This window comes from Desmodus rotundus, chromosome 12, assembly GCF_022682495.2.
Source record: "Desmodus rotundus isolate HL8 chromosome 12, HLdesRot8A.1, whole genome shotgun sequence".
Taxonomy (NCBI): Eukaryota; Metazoa; Chordata; class Mammalia; order Chiroptera; family Phyllostomidae; genus Desmodus; species Desmodus rotundus.
The window spans coordinates 28,419,299-28,438,731 of record NC_071398.1 but is presented as its reverse complement, the minus strand read 5'-3'; the positions used below and the strand labels follow the sequence as shown (position 1 = coordinate 28,438,731).

General features: G+C 56.0%; 1 protein-coding gene and 1 long non-coding RNA gene across 3 annotated transcripts in view; one reads left to right on the top strand and one right to left on the bottom strand.

Moving 5' to 3' along the window:
- Nucleotides 1–19,433, bottom strand: part of GSE1 (Gse1 coiled-coil protein) — a 411,107-nt gene that overhangs the window by 279,678 nt on the left and 111,996 nt on the right. The window lies entirely within an intron of this gene.
- On the top strand, nt 6,902–12,572 carry LOC128779599 (uncharacterized). Its single transcript, XR_008425659.1, has 3 exons — nt 6,902–7,021; nt 10,915–11,946; nt 12,323–12,572. It is a non-coding gene; the product is annotated as an uncharacterized lncRNA (long non-coding RNA).

Below are 19,433 nucleotides of genomic sequence, written 5' to 3'. Positions count from 1 at the left end.
GGTGTAGCCAGTCTGGTCCTGCACCTCGAGGCTCCACGTCAAGACAGAAAGTACCTGACGGGCATAGAATCGCCATAAAGGTGACTCAGGTGTACACAGCCCTTTCATCCAGAGGCCCCAGGGCCTGACATGTGCTCATTAAATGTCTCAGGTGTCCACTTGAGGAGGAGGGGGTCCCAGGCCCACACTTCCTGTGCCAAGTCCTCGTCTGGGCCTTACATCCTCAAGCCAGCTGCAAAGATCACAAGCATTTCCCTGTTTTCCACATGAGAGGATTGAGCTCAGAAAGGTTAGGTGCCTTGCCCAAGGTCACACAGCAGGCTATGGTCTCTCTAACGCACAATCTGCTTGGTTGGATTAACTCTTGCCCTATAGCTGAACTGGGAAAGTGAGCCAGTAACAGCTCCTTTGTGCCTCAGCCTTTCTACGCAGCCAGGCAGGAATGATTCCTGCCACTCGCTGCAACTCTCTGGACCTGGTCCAAGTGTGGGGAAGGTCTGGCCTTGCACTTGGCCATTGATGTTTGTCAAAGGGAGTCTGGGGGAGTCAGAGAAAGGGTGCAGAATTTGGGACCAAGCAGATGTCATTTAAAAGCATTTCGATGATAAAATATTTCAAGTATACAGAAGAAAATGCAGCAATCTCACTGGTACCCACCTCCTGCCGTGTGCCCCCTACCCCGCCCCATTCCGGATCTAGCAGAGATGCACACGATCATCTCTGCTAGATGGTGTGCCCCACGAGAGCTCTGAGAGCCCAGCGGTGCTTGAGAAGTAGCCCATGCAAAGCGCCTGCTACTTGACCTGGGCATGCATTTCCTGTGGCTGCTGTAACAAGTGAGAACAAACTTAGTGCCTTCAGACACCAATTCGTTCTTTTTGTTACAGTTCTAGAGAGCAGAAGTCTGACCTGGGACTCACCAGCCTAACGTCACGGTATGGGGAGGTTCCTTCTGCAGCCCTAGGGGAGAATCCCTTTCCTTATCTCTGCCAGCCTCCAAAGGTGCCTGTATCCCTTGGCTCGTGGCCCCTTCCTCGAGCCACTCCAGCCACTTACTTCTGTCATCATCGCCTGTCCTACTTCCTTTTCTGCAGCATCCCCCCAGCCCCTCCACCTCCTTCTTACAAGAACCCTATGATGTCATTGGTCCCACACTGATAATCCAGGATCATTTCCTCATCTCCAGGTCCTTAACTCAATTACACCTGCCACGTTCCTTTAGCCACGTAAGGTCACATAGGTGCAGGTTCTGTGGATTAGAACATGGACATCTTGGGGGCCAGTTTTCAGCCTGATGCAGCAGGCATTTAATAAATACACATGGCTTTGTTCCTGGTCTTTCTTACTGCTCCCCAACATAGGAAGAACACGTGGACCCCGATGAGCCCACCAAGGAGACACGGAGCACTGGCAGGCGAATTTAAAGGAGTAACAGCTAAGGGGCCAGAGGTCCAGGCTCCGGTTTCCGGGTGAAGCCAGTTGGAGAAAAGGGTCTTGCACCTGCCTCTCAAGCCCATGGGACATGCCCACAATGGGATGGGGGTATCTGTCCGCTCTGCCCATGAGGGATGCTCCGCCCTGGTTCTCCCTGCACCCCAGCCTCCCTGCCCCCAGCCCTCCTTCCCAGGCAGCCTGGAGTTACTGTTTTAATGAGTTCCTTGCCCTCTAATTAGCAGGTGCGGCTTTGAAAGGAAGCGCCTGGTGTTTACCTTGAGCGGAGCCTTTAATAACCAAACCCAAGGAATGGCAGGCTGGCTCCCTCCTAATCCCCATCTGAACAGCAGTGCTTAATGAGCCTTGGCACCGGCGAACCTTCTCCTGCCCTCTCCCAGGCGCCCCGCAGTGCCCCAGGGGCTCGTTACTGAGCAGCTTCAGCCCTGCCAGGAGACACCCCAGCAGCCCAGCAGAGACTGGGGGGAGGACAGCTTGTGCCCAGATTGGGTGGCATTCCCCACATCAGGGGGGCACTCAGGCTAATATTTACCAGCACCCACTGGGAGCCCAGGCTCTTTTGAGGAGGCTTCACCTGTCAAAGGGGCTCCAACCCTACTCTCCTCCCCATGTCACCCCCCAGAGAGGGCTCAGGGGAGCTGGTACCTGTGCATACAGGGACTTGGGTGCTTGCAGGTACCTTCTGGATCAATTTCACACACAACAGCCCTGAGAGGCAGGCAGTGGTAATCCCCATTTTACAGATGAGAAAACTGAGGTTCAGAAAAGTGGAAGACTTTGCTGGAGAGTAAAAGGTGATACTGGGACTGCAGCTAGGGTTGGTCTGATTCCAAGCCTGCAGCTTTTTCTGCAGAACCCAGGGAGCTGGGGGAGGAGCTGGGGCGGAGAGCAGACTTCAAATGTTAAAAACAGTGATGTCCCCTGAGCCTCTGGCGCCACTGGGGGTTAAGGTAATGACCCCCCTTAGCCCACTACTGAATGCCTGCCCACTGGAGGGGTCCAATTTTGAAGGGCCATCAGCCACCCTCCTGCAGATGTGGCAGTCACCTACTGCAAGGCTGGGGGGGCAGGAGGCCTGGATGGCCTCCTCTGTCCCTGTGCACACAATTAGCGACAGGAGGCCTGGGGTGAAGCTGGGGCCCCAGAAGGAACAGCCATCTGCAGGGCTGGGTGACAGACCCCTAAGTCACAGGAGAGGAAGAGCCCTCACCAACCAGAGGAGGGAATAGGAGGGGGGACAGACACAGGGACCCAGGCCAGTCATTTCTCTCCAATTCCCTCCCCAGTGCACACTCTGCAGGGACCAGAAAGGGGCCTGTACTCTGAGAAAGAATAATCTAGAACATGAGGTTTCTTGTTTGTTTTCTTTTAAAATAAATGGATCTGCCTCTGGGTTGCCAGAGGAAGGCAGAGACGCCTCCCACCCCACTTTGTGCTGTAGTTACCTCCCCCTCTGGCCTCATGAATAGCCCAACAGTCTGCCAGGGGAGCTTGAAAGGCGTTTGGAGTGTTTAGGCGGGAGAGAAGAGGCCTCCGCCGGCTTCCTTTGTTGGGAAAGGCCCCCGCTGGGCCTTTATCTGGTTCAGGAGCTCTTCCTGCAGCCACACACACATCCAGAAGGGACTCAGGAAGCCAGGTCCATGTCCCTCCAGGACTCAGGGCCCATCCAAGCCAGTCCCGCGGGGGCTCTGCTTCGGAGAGCCTAGGGCCTGCCAGGCCCGACCACCCCAAGTGCTCTGCTGTCCGACGTCCCTTGGTCTGGCAGGATCCCAGTGACCTGGCATGGGTCAGGCAAGGGCAGAGGCTGAACACTGATTGAGCATTTACTGCATGCAGCACTATGAAGTCAACATGGGAGGGAGAGGCTGGGATCTGAATGGCCTTCTGGGACACGGCCCAGGGGCCAGCTGGGTTCAGGAGTGGCCAGGGATCTGTGCCAGGCATTTGGGGGACAGAATGGGGCACAATGACAAAGCTGACTCAGCCCCTCCTCTCTAGGAATTTGCTATTAAGCAGGAAAGACAGCATCCTTCTGAATAACCTGATATGCATCAAAGAGAGAATCTGTGACCTTGAGAATTCACCTTCCTCTCAGCACCTCAGTTTTCCCCATCTGTACAGTGGGGTGCTGGGGGTGGGGGCAGGGCACCTGTAGGAACCCATCCAGCCCTGACCCTGTATGTTGCAAGAATAGTCTATTTTTGAAATGGCCATAAGGGCATTCCTCATCCTACACGTTCTTCCAGAAACTTTCCGTTTTGTTCCCTTCCCTTGAATGTGGGGGCCGGAGGGGTGGGGGTGGGGGCTTTGTGACAGCCTCCACAGAGGGGGTATGGCAGAAGTGGTGGGTGCTAGGCGACTAGGAGACTCGGTCATCAAGGTGACATACTCCTGCCTAGCTCTTCCTCTTGGGACATTTGGTTTTGAGATCCAGCCACCGTGCTGTGACGGAGCCCAAGCTATGAGGGGGGTGGGGGGACGACACGGCTGAGCTCCCTGCTGCCAGCCTGCCCCAGCCTGCCGGCCTGCCTGCCGGTGTGTCATCTTGGAGGTGGGCCCTCCGGCTCTACTGCGGTGTGGAGCGGAGGGAGGGGAGCCCTCCCTGCCCTGCCTCACCCAAATTGTAGGTCTGTGAGCAGAGGCAATGCTTGCTGCTGTGTTGTGCTCACTCCTGAGCTTGGGGCATTTGGTCACTCAGCACCAGCACATCCCAGGTGCCCACAAATACTTGCCAAAGGTCGGTTCTCAAACAGGAGTCGAATTTCACACAGGAATTAGTTCCTAAGTGCCAGGCACTGTTCTGAGCACTGAACTCATTTTCATCCTAACAACATGCACTCTTGTTTTACAGAAGAGGAAACTGAGGCACAGAGAGGTTAAACGACTAGCTTGAGGTCGCACAGACAGGAAGTGGCGGAGCTGGTGGCTCCAGAGTCCTCCTTACCCTTAACCTTGTGGCTTTACTGCCCCATCCCCAGTGGTGGGGATGGTCCTAAGCCCTAAGACAGCCGGGACGGCCCTACTTCCAGAACACTGTTCCTTCCGATGAAAAGATGTGGTCAAATGCAAACTTCCAGGCCATTTTCCTGTCTTCATGTGAATATATTTCTTAATCCATTTTTTAAAATGTCCTTTATCAGACCACAGGACCCAGTTTGGGGGTTGGAAACCGTGATCACGATAGAGTGAGAGCTTCGAGGGACAGTGATGAGCCACAGGGGTCAAAGCCCTGTGGGACACAATGGCAGACACACGCTGTCCCGGCCCCAAGCCATGCCCTCCCCACGGCGGGGGGGGGGGGGGGGGGGGCGGCCCTCTGACACCCTGAGACCTGATCCACTTTCAAGTGCGCAGCTCAGAACCCCGCGACTCCGTGGCCCCCTTGGAGACGACGAGCTTGCACAAGCTCTGGCCAAGGGTGCCACCCCCACCCCCACCTCTAACCTTTCACCCTAAGGGCAGCTGAAGTACCCTCGAACCCAATCCCTTACCCCATGGTCTGCAGCAACCATCAGAAGGTTCCAGAAATGCCATGCCTTTGGCACTGAACACCGTCTCCCACTCTCTCTGTGTTCTGGCAGAAAAAGGCCTGCCAGACCACATGACTTCGCTTTGGGTTCAGAGACTGTGCTCCTTGGTGCTCCAGGCCTACCTGGCATTAGCTCCCAAGCCGTCCTCTGAGGTTCCATCTGCGCCCTGAACCGCAAATGCTTACAGGCCACAGACAGCGTGGCACTGTTCTGTTTTCTCTTTCAACAGCTTTGCTGGGAGGTGGGAGACACTGCGGCAACAAGCTGAGCTTTTTCACCTCAGAGCAACCGGGGGGCTCTGAGGGGTCCCTCACCAGCAGTGGCCCCAGCGTCATCTGAACCTTGGTTTCCTCAAAGGTAAAATGGAGACACATTCCTTCCCATGCAGAGCCGTCTGCAAGCTGAGAGCAATGTCCCAAGAGCACTATAGCTCGGTGCCTGGACCCAGCAGACCCCCATAAATGTTAGCTGTTGGCACAATAGCAATATAAACAGTCCACTGGTCACTGCATGTGGCAAGTTCACGTCTGATTAGGTTTATGTATTTATTTTTCTTTGCAATAGGGTTTGGAAGTGCAAACAGTGTGGCCGCCGGTTACAATGTTTCCAGAAGGCTCAGGGAGTTCTCCGCCACTCTGGGTGGGCTGCTCCCCTGCCCCTGCACCCCCAGCTTTGAGACGCTGACCCCTATCAGACTAGGGATGGGAGAGGACGCTCTGTTTCCTGGAACGTGTGTCACGTGACACTGAGCTGGCCTCTGGCAGACGGTAATGTTGAACTTGGAAACTGACGCCGTGCTCTGGGAGGCTGGGAAGGTCCACCCAACCTGCCCTTCTGACCTATAAGTTGCTGGGTGCAGAGCCCCGGGTGCCTTCCCATGCAAACCAAGTGCCAGCCCTGAGCAACGGTCACCCAAGGCTGCCCAGGAAGTGGGGAGCTGCAGTCAGGCTTGGTGTGGGGACACCGCCCTGGTGCCAGAGAGCCAGATTCCAGGTCTGGCTCTACCCAGCCCGTTCAGGGACCTTAGGTGTGTCCCTGACCCCTCCCAGAGCCACACTGTCCTCATCTGCAAAACGGGGCTGTTATTCTAGATGGGAGATTCACCTGGCTGCAGGCAGTGGAATTCTTCCCTCACTTTTCTTTCAAAAGAGAAATAGATAAAAGCAGAATAAGCTCAGGCATTAGGGGTGGGGAGCATGGAGCTCACCTCTCTGATTCCCATTTCCTCTCTTCCCTGTCCTGTGGCCCCCAAGGCCCCTCTGTTGAAAAACTCATTATTTTAAGGACACCGTGGTATCCATAAAGCCTGAACCCTTGAAGTATATGAGCATTCTTTGAGGCTACAGATTAGAGCACCTACCATGTGCCAGGAACTGGTCCGAGGATACCGCTGTGAACAAGACAGACAAGGTCCCTAAGCTTCCAGACTCCTAAAGGCAGTAAGAGTTCTATGATATGTGATACATACAATGTGATATGACATGGAACATATGACATGCAGGGGTAAATAGCAGGCAGGAAACTAAACCACATAAAGAGGGTCAAGAGTGATGGAGTGTGTTATTTTGGGAAGGGCCATTGGAGGAGCCTCCCGAGGGAAATGAGGACAGGAGGTCTGAGTGCCTTCCAGGAGGGGAACCAGCAGGTGCAAAGGCCCTGAGGTGCTTTGGAGGAGTGGCAAGAAGGCGTGTGTGGCTGAGGCAGCCACAGAGAGTAGGAGGAAAGGAGGCAGGAGAGCGAGCTAAGGAGTCAAATCTCACTTTGACAGGCTAAGTGTGCTGGGTTGAATAGCATTCCCCCTAGTTCCTGCCCCTGCTGGAACCTCGAGATGTCGCCTTATTTGGAAATAGAGTCTTTGCAGATGTAATTAGTTAACATGAGGTCACACGGGATTAGGGTGGCCCTAAACCCTGTGAAAATGTCTTTATAAGAAGAGGACACAGAGACACAGAGGAGAGGCCAGGCAAAGACAGAGGCAGCGGTTGGGGGGATGTGGCCACAAGCCAAGGACCACCTGAGGCCACCAGGAGCTGGGAGAGGTAAGGGAGGGTCCTCTCTTGGAGCCTCCAGAGGGAGCGCAGCTCTGCTGGCACTTTGACTTTGGACTTGTGGCCTCTGGGACTGAGGAAGGAGAGGTCTCTTGTTTAAGCCTCCATTTGTGGGCACTTGTTAGGGCAGCCCAGGACCCTCAGACACCCGGGAAGGACTCTGGTTTTACCCAGGGCGAGACGGGGGTCCACTTGGACTTTGAGTGTGAACATGGCATGAATGACCAGCACTTTAAAGGGCTGTGCCGCGTCACAGTGCCCACCACACCGGGCTCCTGGCCTCAGAGGAAGCTGATGGGTGCAGCATTCTGGGAAGGAAAAGAAAATCGCTCATGGTCTGTGGTCACCAAGAGCCCTTGGGTGGGTGACACATGTCTGCTAAGCCAACCGTATCTTTGGGGCCCACTCCCTCTGTGGGAGGGTGACCAGGGTCCTGCCTGGGTGAGGCCGCAGCCTCCCACCCTATTCTCCACCTCGGGCCCCTCCAGAGGCCCCCAGCCCCAGGAACAGCAACAAAGTGGATTCCCCCGCCCCGAATGGTTCTCCCTGTTCCCTTATTTAAAGTTTCCCAGACAGAATTTCTCCTCCAAAAATTTAGAGCCTGTCATTAGCCATCTGAGAACCTATAATCTTTTTTTTAAAGGAACACAGCCCGAAGGAAAAATGAGTCAGCTGGATAGCGTCAGCTACACACTTTGAATGGAGACACGGGTGGAGGGAAGGCCAGCCAGTGACCCAGCAAGCATTTATTAAGCACCTTATGTTTGCCAGGCACTTTGCTAGGCATTCCCACAAATGCAGCTTCAGTTCGGTTTGACACTGTTTTACTGAATGTACACGATTTGTGAAAAGCCCTTCAAGGGAGATGAAAAATGCCTGGGACCCAAAGCCCACCTGAGACAACTGGGTGCGAGGCAGCATGTGCAAGTTCCCCCGGACAGGTCTCCACGAGGGCGCAGGGCCGTTTGGAGGAAACGGAGTGAAGCAACACTGGGTCTGGTGTTCACGGGCCGTGAACATGTGTTCTGGGTAGCGCCTCAGCTCGCTGAGCTGCAAAGTGCTTGTGATAACGGCCGTGCTATCTGAGACCGTGCAAGGCAATCACCAAGCGCAAATGGGATGTGGCTGGGGAGTCAGCCCATCCTACACTGGCCTCACCAGCCCCAAGCGCAGCACCCCCCCTCCCCCGCCGCTGGATCAAGGAAAGGGGAGAACACAGAATGAGGTCATATGAGCACCTGGGCCCCCCCACCCCCCACCCCCAGCCCTGCTGGCTCCTTAACAACACTGCCTGACTTACAAGTGGCTCGTGGGCCATGTTGCTTAGGGATGCTTGAGGTTGCTGGGCCATTTTGCAGGTGAGAACATTAAGGCCCGAGGTCAACCTCACGGCTGAGCCAATAGCTGAGGTAGCCCAAGAACTGACAGTCCTCCCCCGCCCTGCCCCAGTTTACTGGCACCCGCTTTGGGGTGGTTATGGGGGAGGGAGGAGCTGAGAAGCCACATCCTCATTGGCGGTTTTCTACAGAGCCTGCCTGACGGGCGTGGTGTGGTTGTACCAACGGCACCACCGACACTGAGCCTGATGACAGCCTCTGCTCTGTGGGTGCCCACCACTGCCGAGCGTCCCCACATACCGCGCACTCAGTCCCCATGGTAGAGAGCGTACTGTCATCCCTGTTCTACAGGTGAGAAAACTCAGGCCCAGGGCACTCAATGCCTTGTCTTCTGGGGGCAGCCAAGCCCCCAACAGAGATGCCCTTGTTTAAGAAGGGCTCCTTCTTCCTTCTTGCAAAGGGCTGGCTCTCCTAAGGGGACTGGTGGTGAGGGTGGCGAGTGCCCTGTCCCAAAGCGTCCTGGATGCAGGTCCCTGCCCCCCACCATGGGAAGGACTCTGTGTAGCTCCCCCACCTGCCCTGTTCAAACCTTGCCTTTTCCCACTGCCAGGCCTTTGCAGACGCTCTTCTCCCTGGCTGGCATGCCAACTCCTCTCCTTTCCAGCTTTCTAGAACCTTCCCAGTTCTTTGGAGGCCTGGCTTGGGCCCTATCTTCCTCAGAAATCCCAGCCTCAGGCTGATATTCGAACATCTCCTAACTGGTGAGACAGGGCCTGTGTCTCAGTGGAACCCCAGCAGCGGACCCTGAGATGAGGGTTGGAGGGGGAGTCACTGATTTGGGAGGGGCTGGGTAAGGGGTGGGAGGTGAGACAGGAAGCCAAGGAGTGGGTGTGGGGCATGCTGCTGCTCATCAGGCTATGCTGTGGGCGACTGTGGCTCGGTCTGGGGGCGTGGGTCTGTGCAGATCAGGTTGTGCCACCTGAGTGGGAGGAGGGGTGAGGGTGCACTGCTATGCGCTTCTGGCCGAGGGGCTGCTCCTGGGATGCTGGTCCCCAGCGCCATTGGTCAGAGAAGGCTGAGAGAGCCCTCAGGGTGGGCAGCATCAGGTGGGAAATGTGGTGAGCCCACGGGAGACAGCGAATGTCCACCACCTGCAGGTACTGACCAACCAGAAGAGAGGCCCGGTGTGAGGAGTGTCAGCCCCAGCTTCACAGACCAAGGTCCAGTCCCGTTCCCGTGCTATCCTTGTAGTACAGTACCTATGCAGCACACTGTAGGTGCTCAGTAAATGCTCATGGATAAGTCAACATGGAAGATGGTGCCAGAGACCTTGCTGCAGAGAATGGTTAAAGAATAAACGTAGCCTCCACCTTAGGCCCCAGGAAAGACCGAGAGCCACCAGCAGGCAGGGCCGTCCCACGTCCTGGGACAGCAGGACCCAGACAGACACACCAGGACGCCACTTAGGGGACTCCTGCTGTGATTACCGTTGACTCAAGTGGTGGCTCATTCAATATTTAGACTCTGTGAAGCCTTCCCACACCTCTCTGGGCTGCAGCCAAGCTGGACTGGGTTACCTGAGCACTACAGGCGTTCGCACCTGCCTGGGTTCAGCTCTGCACACCCCACTTTCCTGATGAGAGAACAGGTCATCCTGCCCCGAGGATGCCACCTCCCACCTCCAAGACACCCAGAGAAAACAAGCCACGGCGCCATTACGGCTGGTCACACCTGCAAAGCCCCTCAAGGTCCGGACGCAGAATGGCACACACAGCAGGGGTTCCCAGCCATCTCAATCTGCTGCAAAGACCACTGGTTATTTCTGTGGCCCCTCTGCCGAGGACACCTGCTGTCCTTGCAGGTGGCCTGGTCTGTGGAAAGACCTTGGACACTGACCTACCACTGCCCCCTACTGGCCAGTGGTCATGAGCACATCCCTTCACCTCAGAGCAGCTCCCTAAAGGGTAGGGGATGAGACCCCAATCAACACTGAGATTGTGCTTTTCAGGTGTGCATCCGCCAGGGAAGAGAGAAAGTGCCCGGGCCAGGAGTCAGGAGGTGTGGGCCCCAGACCTGCTCATCCAAAACAGTGGCCGAGGGCCACCTGTAGCTACGGGGCCCTAGAAATGCAACCTGTGTTAACTGAGATGTGTGAGTGGGCACCGGGCTTTACAGCTGTGCTAGGAAAAAAAGAACAACTCACTAGCAACTCACTATATTGATTATAAAATGAAATGATAATATATTGGATACGTTGAGGTAAAGAAAATATATTGAAATTAATTTCACCTGCTTTTACTCGTGTCCCCCAGTTTTACTGAGATATAATTGAGAGGCAACATTGTATCAGTTTAAAGTGCACAACATAATGGTCTGACATATGTATATATTGTGAAATGATTACCACAATAAGGTTAGTTAACATCCATCTCCTCTCAGTTACAAATGTTTTTTCCTTACGGTAAGACTGTTTTTACTCTTTCTTAATGTGGCTACTAGGAAACGTAAGAATACATATGTGACTGGCATTGTATTTTGACCGTACAGTGGCCCTGCTCCAGAAGGTACTGGCTGCTCTGGCGTTTCCAGTAAGTCACGTGGCCCTTCGGAAACCAGTAGGGAGATCAGCTGGCCTCTGCCATCCATCCATCCAGGACACTTTGTGGCCCTGAGCGCTGACCCAGGAGGAGCCGGAGCAAAGCACACACATACCTGAAGCACGTGGCTGCTCTTCTCCGGCCTTAATGCCAACACTTTTTGGTATAAGTATGTGCCACACGGCATTTCAGTTCCATCCAGCACACAGTCTGGGCTCGGTGACTAGCTGTCAAATAAGTGAGGGAAGCCAGTATCTCCTCTAAGAAGATGGCAGCTAATCTCAGACCTTCTCCGATCCCTGCACGTTCCCTGAAGTTCTCACGGTGGGCTCCACTCTCTAAGTAAGCCTGACTCTCTGCAAACCGCCTCCGATCACGACATACACGCAGGAGAGTCTCAGCAGAACTGAGGCTGCGAGACACCAGACAGCAGGGCCGGACTGCTGCCTTTGTCCCCACGCTCCTGCCCTGGGTCTCGGTTTAAAGAAGGGCCTGGGCTGTTTGACCCTCGAAGCCGAGCAAGGATAAGTGTGGCCACCAGCCTCCCTTCCCCTTGCCGTTAACCCGCCCCTCTGTCTCATCCTCAGTTGTCAAAAGCGAACTCTACAGAGGTGCCCTTGGAAGTTCTTGGGGGAAGAAGCTAGAGACAGAGAGAGTGGGCAGGGCTGGGCGCCCAGATATTAGCGGGGCCTCTGCTTTGTCTCAGGCACGCATGGCAGGTTTTTCGAGCTGGCCCTGATTTGAAACACTGTGACCAGTTGTCCCACCAAACCGAAATGTCCTGGATGTTCCGCTAGTCAGCATACGGCAAATGCAGGGACTTGTGCCAGTTTGTGTCTGGATCATGATGTGAGGGCCCAGAATCCTTAGTTGGGGAGCACGAGCCCCAGAACTGCCCTGTCTCTCCTGCCAGATGCCCCGGGAGATACACAAGAAACAGAGACCACACTGGCGCCTGCCCTCGGGGGTCTTGCCTGGGGAGGTAAGACTCCAGAAACAGCAGGATAAAAATGCAACCTGGGGCCCAAGCGATGGGGTACAGACAGTTCAGTGTTCTGGGGTTTCTTAACGAGAGACGACCGAGGCTGGCGGGGCCACCTGAGAGCATGCTGGAGGAGGAGGGAGAGGGCTCGGGAGGCTGTGTGTGTCTGTGAACGTGCGTCTGCGCACATGTGCGCGTGCGAGCGTGTGCATTCACGTGTGTAGGGGACAGTGGGAGAGCCAGCCTGGCTGCCTCCAAGGCTTGCCATCTCCCCAGGCCCCACGGTGCTTGCCATCCTCCATCTGGCCCCCAGCTGCCCTTGCCCAGTGCTCGGCCCGGTCACAGCATGCTGTGTGCACTTCAACTCCACCCACAGGTTGTGAGCTTGAAAATGAATGCCCAGAGCGGTGTGAAGAACTTTCCAAGAAGTGTTCAAAGTCATGAAAGGCAAGGACCTACAACCTAGACTGCTCTACCCGACAAAGCTATCACGTAGAGTGGAAGGGCAAATCAACTGCTTCCCAGACAAGGTCAAGTTAAAGAAGTTCATCCTCACCAAGCCCTTATTACATGAAATGTTAAAAGGACTTATCTAAGAAAAATGAGATCAAAACTATGAACATTAAAATGGCAATAAATACATAACTATCAACAATTGTATCTAAAACATAAACTAAGCAAACAAGAACAGAGACAGAATCATAGATACGGAGAACACTGGGATGGTGGCCAGTTGGGGCAGGGGCCTGGGGGGACGGGGGAAGAGGTGAGGGGATGAAGAAGTACAAATAGATACAGAGTAGGCAGGGGGGTGTTAAGAGTAAGTATAGGAAATGGAGAAGCCAAAGGACATGCATGACCCATGGACTTGAACTAAGGAGGGGAGATATCCAGAGGGAGTGGGGGTATGGGGTGGAGGGGGGCCGAAAGGAAAAATTGGGACAACTACAATAGCGTAATCAATTAAAAAAAAAACCACACAGAACTTTCCAAAGGGTCCCAGGGAGGCGGCAGCGCTCTCGCCCCCTACCTTGGTGAGGTGTGTGATGGGCCGCTGGGTCCAGGCCATTTGGGGGCACTAGTTGGCAGAATAACTTCTTTTCCTTTTCTCTTCCTTCCCTCAGCTCCCCAAGGCACCACCAGGGTGGAGGGTGGGTGGAGAAGAGGGGCCCCCTCTGTGAGCCAGGTTGTATGTCTTCTCTCCCCCACACAGCTGCGACCTGTTCACATCCCTTGGCCTCCCAACCCCCCAGATGAGCAGGTGTGGGGTTCCAGGGTGGACACTGCCAGCTCAGCTCTGCCTGGAGGGTGGCAGAGTCCAGGCCGTGGCCACGAGAGCAGCCCGGCAGCTCCCTCACTCATTTGCTGAGGCTGCCGGAGCCAACCCGCCTCCAGCCCTCTGTGCCTGCCTGGGCTGGCCCCAGAGCCCTGCTTCAGGCCAAGGCCTCACTCCTCTGGCCTGATGGCCCTCCAGCTGTCCCAGGGTGACCGACAGGGCAGGAAACCGTCTCACAGCAAAGGGGGGAACAGGAAGGAGAACTGGGGGCAAAGGGGGATTATTCTGCTTGGCTTCCTCAGAGCTGACACAAAAGGGGCCGTTGTCCATGACAGAGAGAAGGCCAAGACGGACTGGCCCTGGCCCAATCAGGCGGGCCAGCCCGGGACACCCACCAGGGTGGTCTTTAGGTGGGGCAGCTCCCCCAACATGGAACCACATGGGACAAGGGTTGAGCAAGGTGTCTCAGGGCTGTGAGAGGAGATACGGGGCAGTGGGGGGCCTGCCTGGGAAGCCAGGCAGCGGGAAGGCGCTGCCTGAAAAACATCGATGGCTGACAGCCCTCGTGTCCTGCTCCACCTTGGGCCTCCCCAGATGGGGAGGTGGGCACGGCTGGGCAGGCGCAGAGCCGGGGCTGGAACCTAGAGCCCACCGGGCAGCACAAACTCCCAGCTGTGGCTTCAAAGACCAGAGGCCATTGCCGGGCTGCTCCTTGCCTCTGAGAAAGCCCCCAGCAGGCCCCACAGGCTTCCCTCTCGTAAGAATGGCAGGAGCAGATCCACTCCCCCAGCCATGGCCAAGGTCTAGGCGCTGGTCGCACATCCGGGTATCGGTCTTCAGGGTCTCTGTGAGCATCATTGGAGTGTGGCCCCAGTATCCCTTCATCTCCTGCTCAGTGGCCCGGCACCTTGGGAACCGCTCTAGCCCACCCAGGCCTGGACCACGAGGTGGGGGGCGGGGCCTCAGCTGCCCCTTCTCTGAAGCCAGTTTCAGTGTGGATAGACGAGACCTTCCCTTCCTCCTCTGGCTTGCACTGGGGTGAGCAGTGCTCCCCTCACCTAATGCCTGTCCTCCTGGAGCCTGTGACTGTGACCTCGTTTGGAAACCGGGTCTTTGTAGATGGAATCAAGTTAAGGTAAAGTCAGACCGGATTGAGGTGGGCCTTTAATCCAATGACAAATGTCCTTATAAAAGAAAAACGGGGAGATTTGGGGACTCAGAGTCATGGAAGAGAGGCCATGTGATGATGGAGGCAGAGATTGGAGGGATACAGCCACAGTCAAGGAACACCTGGAGCCCCCAGACGCCCTGTGGAGCCCGCTGCCTGGCAGGGGTGGGGGTGGGGCGGCCCCTCCTCTGTGCTAGCATCTGTGGGGTTTTGGTCTCAGCCATCTGCTGCAGGGAGAGCCCAAGAAATGGGGCATCTGCTAGGCCTTGGAATTTGGGGATGGAACCAAGGAGAAGGCTGTTCCTCCCCTTCCAGCTGTGCTCCCTCTGTCAGACAGCCGATGTTGGAAGACCAGCTAAGTCTTCCTGACAGACCTGCTGCCCTTTCTGAAGCTTGTGGTGAGAGGCAGGCCAGGCTGTATTTCCCTCAAACTGCTCCTGCCTGGGAGGTTCTGAAGTACAGGGGCACTGAAGGAAATGGGGCCCCTCTGGTGTGCCCCGGGCGGTGCCCAAAACCCCCCAAGCAGGCTGCAAGCAGTGTGGAGGCTCTTACAGTGTATGGGGCACTCCCAGTTCCAGGGGCACAGCCCACCTGGCCCCACAATCTGCAGCCATGTCTCGGGTGCTAAGCACAGTGGGGCCAGGGAGACAAGCAGCTCGCAGGGTAGGGCTGGGGAGGAGCGCAGGCCAGAGTCGGCCCAGGCACCCTCCCTGGACGCCCTTTCCAGGTGGAGCTGGAACCCACTCCCCAGCCTGGCGTGCTCCAGCTGCCACCATGCCACCATCCCACCCTCCTGAGGCGTGGCTGCCCCGCCCCTGTTACTGGACAGACTGAGCCTGGAGTGGCTGACAAATGGTGCCTAGGTGCTTGAGAGCAGGGGGAGGAACGAGGTGTGGGGTGCAGGTCAGAGGGTCTGAGAGAGGGATGGCGGGTGATGAGGAGGGAGGAAGGGGAAGGGGAGAGAGAGGAGGGAAAGGTGAAAGAGAGGAAGGAAGGCTGATCCGTGGTGAAACAAAGGATGGATGACAATAATGTTAATGAGAATGCTGGTTTCATTGAAGCAGCTAGTATTTCTTGGGTACTGCCAGTGGGTTTACACACAGTAACACATTTAACTTCACAGCCATCCAGTGGCATAGCCATGGCTCTTATTCCCACTTCCCTGATTAGCAAGCAGAGGCCCATAGGAGTTACAGGCTCCAAACCTTGGGCCCAAGAGGGCCCCCGATTCTCGTGCCCCTCCCTGAGTCCTCTCCTCTCACTGTCAGCAGCTCTGTCTGGGCCACCCTGCAGGAGGCAGCTGCTGGGAGGCTGGCAGGAGGCGCAGGACACGGCCACAGGCCCCCCCAGTCCAGTCCAGCCCAGCTGAGCACCCGATGGCAGGTCAGGGGTGAGGTGGCGCTAAGTGGCTTATGCCTCCATGCAGAGGCCAACTGACAGACGGCTGGATTAACAAAGACGCGCTCTGTTCCCGGGCAGGTCATGTGGAAAGCACAGCCACGACCCCTGTCACTTCTCCTTTTTTCTTTTTTTGTAAGAAGAGATGCTTGTTCCTGAGCCCAGGCAAAGGCGGGGGGGCGCCCGCCTCTTCGCCAGCTGTAACCACATCAGCTGCTGCGAGCACAATGGGCGCTTCTCGGCCGTGTCCACCCCTCACCCCGAAGCCCCAACTGTAGGCCGCCAGCCGGCCAGGCAAACAGGACTCAGCCTGCTGCCCAGCTTTGCAGCAGAGAGATGCTCCCGAGTGCCAGCTCGCAGAGCAGCAGCTGAAAATGGATCATTAGCCCCGAATGGAGCCTGCAGAGAAGGGGGCAGCGGGTGGGCAGGGCCTGGCAGCTTCAGGCGCTGTTTCCTGCCTGCTCCCTGGGGGGCCACAGAAGGGCAGACTGCGGCCTGCCCAGCCCCCAGTCACAAGCCGGGAGGATGAGATTTCAGATATGCCAAGTTAAATAAAATACATGCTAAAAATGAATCTCACCCACTTCTTCTTATGTTAAAAATGTGTCTACTCGACAAGTTGACATTACATGTGTGGCTGTGGTTCTGTTTCTGTTGGGCAGCCCAAGTGTAGTGCCGCAATCCTCAGGGGGATCCAGGCCCACGGCATCAGCATCCCCTGGGAGCTTGTTAGAAATGCAGACTCCTGGGCCCCTCTGAGGGTTGCAGAATCAAATCCTAACTCCCAGGCCAGTCCTGGAGCCCCGTGATCGGCCATACTTACGACCTATCACATAACTGAATCAGTTCTCCCTAATTACCATGCCCCCACCTGAACACTTACAAAGCTCCAAGTCAGCGGAAATACCCCCATCCAAGGCAGCATGGTTCCCAGTGAGGGGAAACTTCTTTTGTGGGTCAAGGTAACAGAAAATATGATTTCGGCTGAACTTGCCCTGGTCACTCCAAAGGGCTTCTGGTCAAAACCTTGCTGATTTAGACTAAACAGAGGGAGACAGTCTGGCTTGCAGAATTCAAGAACTGTGTTACTGAGAGCCTTCCACAGAAAAAGCATTTAAAAATGTATGTATTTCATTCTTTTTGGATATACACAGCAACATCAAGCCAGCCTTGCTGCTTGAAGATCTTTGGGGGGCCCAGTTTTAATAGATATAAAAGGTGGATAAGCAACAGATAAGAAAGATTTCCCATTAAGGACCAATTGCAGCAGGTACGGTGACAGTTCTGTTTTCTCCAGCAGGTTAAATGAAGCCCCTGTATTCTGGTCTGTCATCAGCATCGCCCTTGGTGGCTTAAAATGGGTGCTGAGATTTGAGGGTGGCATTACAGGCCTGGGAAGCGGAGATGCAGTCTGTTCTGACACTCAATCTAGTGTCTTAAAGATGTGTCCTCTCTCCTGGCTGCCCCGAAAGGTTCCTTCAGGGTCCTCCTGGAAGCTGGGCTCAGGGCCTATGGGACAGTGGCGATGGTCAGCCCTCCCCACCCTGGCTCTCGCTGCTGAGACCTCAGTTACTTGCGGTGAAGTCTTCAGAGCTGAGGGCTCCTTTAGATGTCTCCTTTGAATTTAGAGAGGAAGCAGCTCTGAACCCCAGTTCAAGCCCTGACAAGTGTGGCGTGGTGGGTTGGGAGTCGCCCTGCAAAGCGAAAGGTTGCTGGTTCGATTCCCTGTCAGGGCACATGCCTAGGTTGTGGGTTCAGTCCCAGTTGGGGCTTGTATGAGAGGCAACCAATCAATGTTTCTCACATCAATGTTTCTCTCCCTCTCTTTCTTCCTCCCTTTCTCTGTCTCTAAAAATAAATAAAGTTTAAAATAAATCCTAGTTCAAAAACAAGGAAGCCGAGACTCTCCCCAAAGTTTGTGGCTAAATCCTTCCTGCGCCCTTCCTCCTGCCCTGGAGGAAGCGGTGGACACCGTTGGCACCGCCCTGGAGAGGAAGTAGCCATGCCCTTCCCTTCATACCAAGACCCCACTACCGGCTACAACGGAGCTGAATCCCAGTTTCCCAGACTCCAGGCACCTGCAAGCAGTGAAGAATGCACCACGTCCAGAGAGGTCTGGCTCTGCGCTGGCTCCAGGGTGACCTCCAGGCCCTGGAGCGGCCTGCTGGGTAGCAGCGCCTATTGTGTCTGTTTCCCTGGGCCCTTGGGCCACCCCCGTGCTCTGTGCTTCGGTGCAGCTTACGGTGAGGGTCTTAGCCGCCTCCAGAGGGCGGTCAGCCATGTCTTTGTGACTGAGTCTCGATGAAAGAAACTCGGGGTGCCGAGGGCCAGGTGAACATCCTGGTTGTGACGTGCACGTGTCACCACCATTGCCAAGAGGCGTCAATGCTGTCCGGACGCCACGGGGAGGGGACACCTGGGAGCTGTGTGTCTGGCCCCCGCCTGGACCCGCCACCCACGTGCCTCTGTTTTTAGTCTGAATCCTTTCACTGTCCCCAACCATGCTCGTGACTATCACAGCTCTCAGCCTTGAGCTGAGTCTTCCCAGCGAAACCACCAGACCTGAGGGTGGTGTGGGCCCGCTCCGCACCGGTGGAAGAGGTAAGGGCACTGCCGTGGATGGCTCAGAACTTCGCAGCCAGCAAACCAGAGGAAGTAGAAAAGGAGCAAGAGAAGGTGTGGCTGCTGCAGAGAACCGCCCCCCCCACCCTGGAAGTGACTGGGAGGTTCCCTACCTCCGGCTGTATGCAGCACTTAAGTCCCTTAGAAGCCCCCTGTGGGCCAGCAGGGAGCCCTGTCTGAACTTCCCCAGCCCTGGGAGCAGGGGGTCTGCTGCAGTCTGTGCAGACTGGGCACAGACCCCACCCAGACCCCAATGCTGGGTCCACCTTGCAGAACCCCTCACCTGTCCTGAACTGCCAGGTGCTGGGGCCACCATCCCGGCGATCAGGGCTAAAATACTAGATGGTGTGAGCTGGGTTCGGACACCGGGCCTCCTTCTCTCCCAAAGCAGAGCTTGTGTCCCAGTTCCCAACGGGAAGCAGCGCCGGGGACGGAGCACCCAGGTCCCCGCGCTACCCCTCTCCCTTTATGAACCAGCTCTGTCAGGGCTGCTCCCCTCTGTGGAAAGGCTGGCCTAAGAGCCACCTGCCAACCGCACCATGCCCTCAGACTCGCCGCCCTGTGGCCTTGCCCAGGGCCGGAGGCAGTCCACTCTCTGGCTTGCCTAAAATGGCTGGAAACTTCCTTCCCCACTGAGTCAAAGTCTTTCTCCTGGAACTCCACTCCCAGTCTGAGGGGAGCCCTTGGCTCCATCCAGTATAGATCGACTTATTTTCTGCACCCTGCATCCCACGTGTTGGAAGAGAAGCCGCACTTCCCATGATGAAGTGTCTCCAACCCCTTACCCCATTCTCCAGTGGTGTGGCTCCCGGTACCCGGCCTCCCTCCCCCAGACCTGGTCTGCGGGTCAGCCACCCAGAGCCTGATATCTGCTCTCCCATCCCTGCCCTGAGCTGCGAGGATGAGGAAATGTAGCTGAGCAGGAGCGGAGCCAGAGCCGGAGGGTGCTTTAGGGATATTGGCGGCCAATAAACTATCAGAGGAAGGTTCTCGCTTTTCTTCTAGCACGGCAGTTCCTAACCC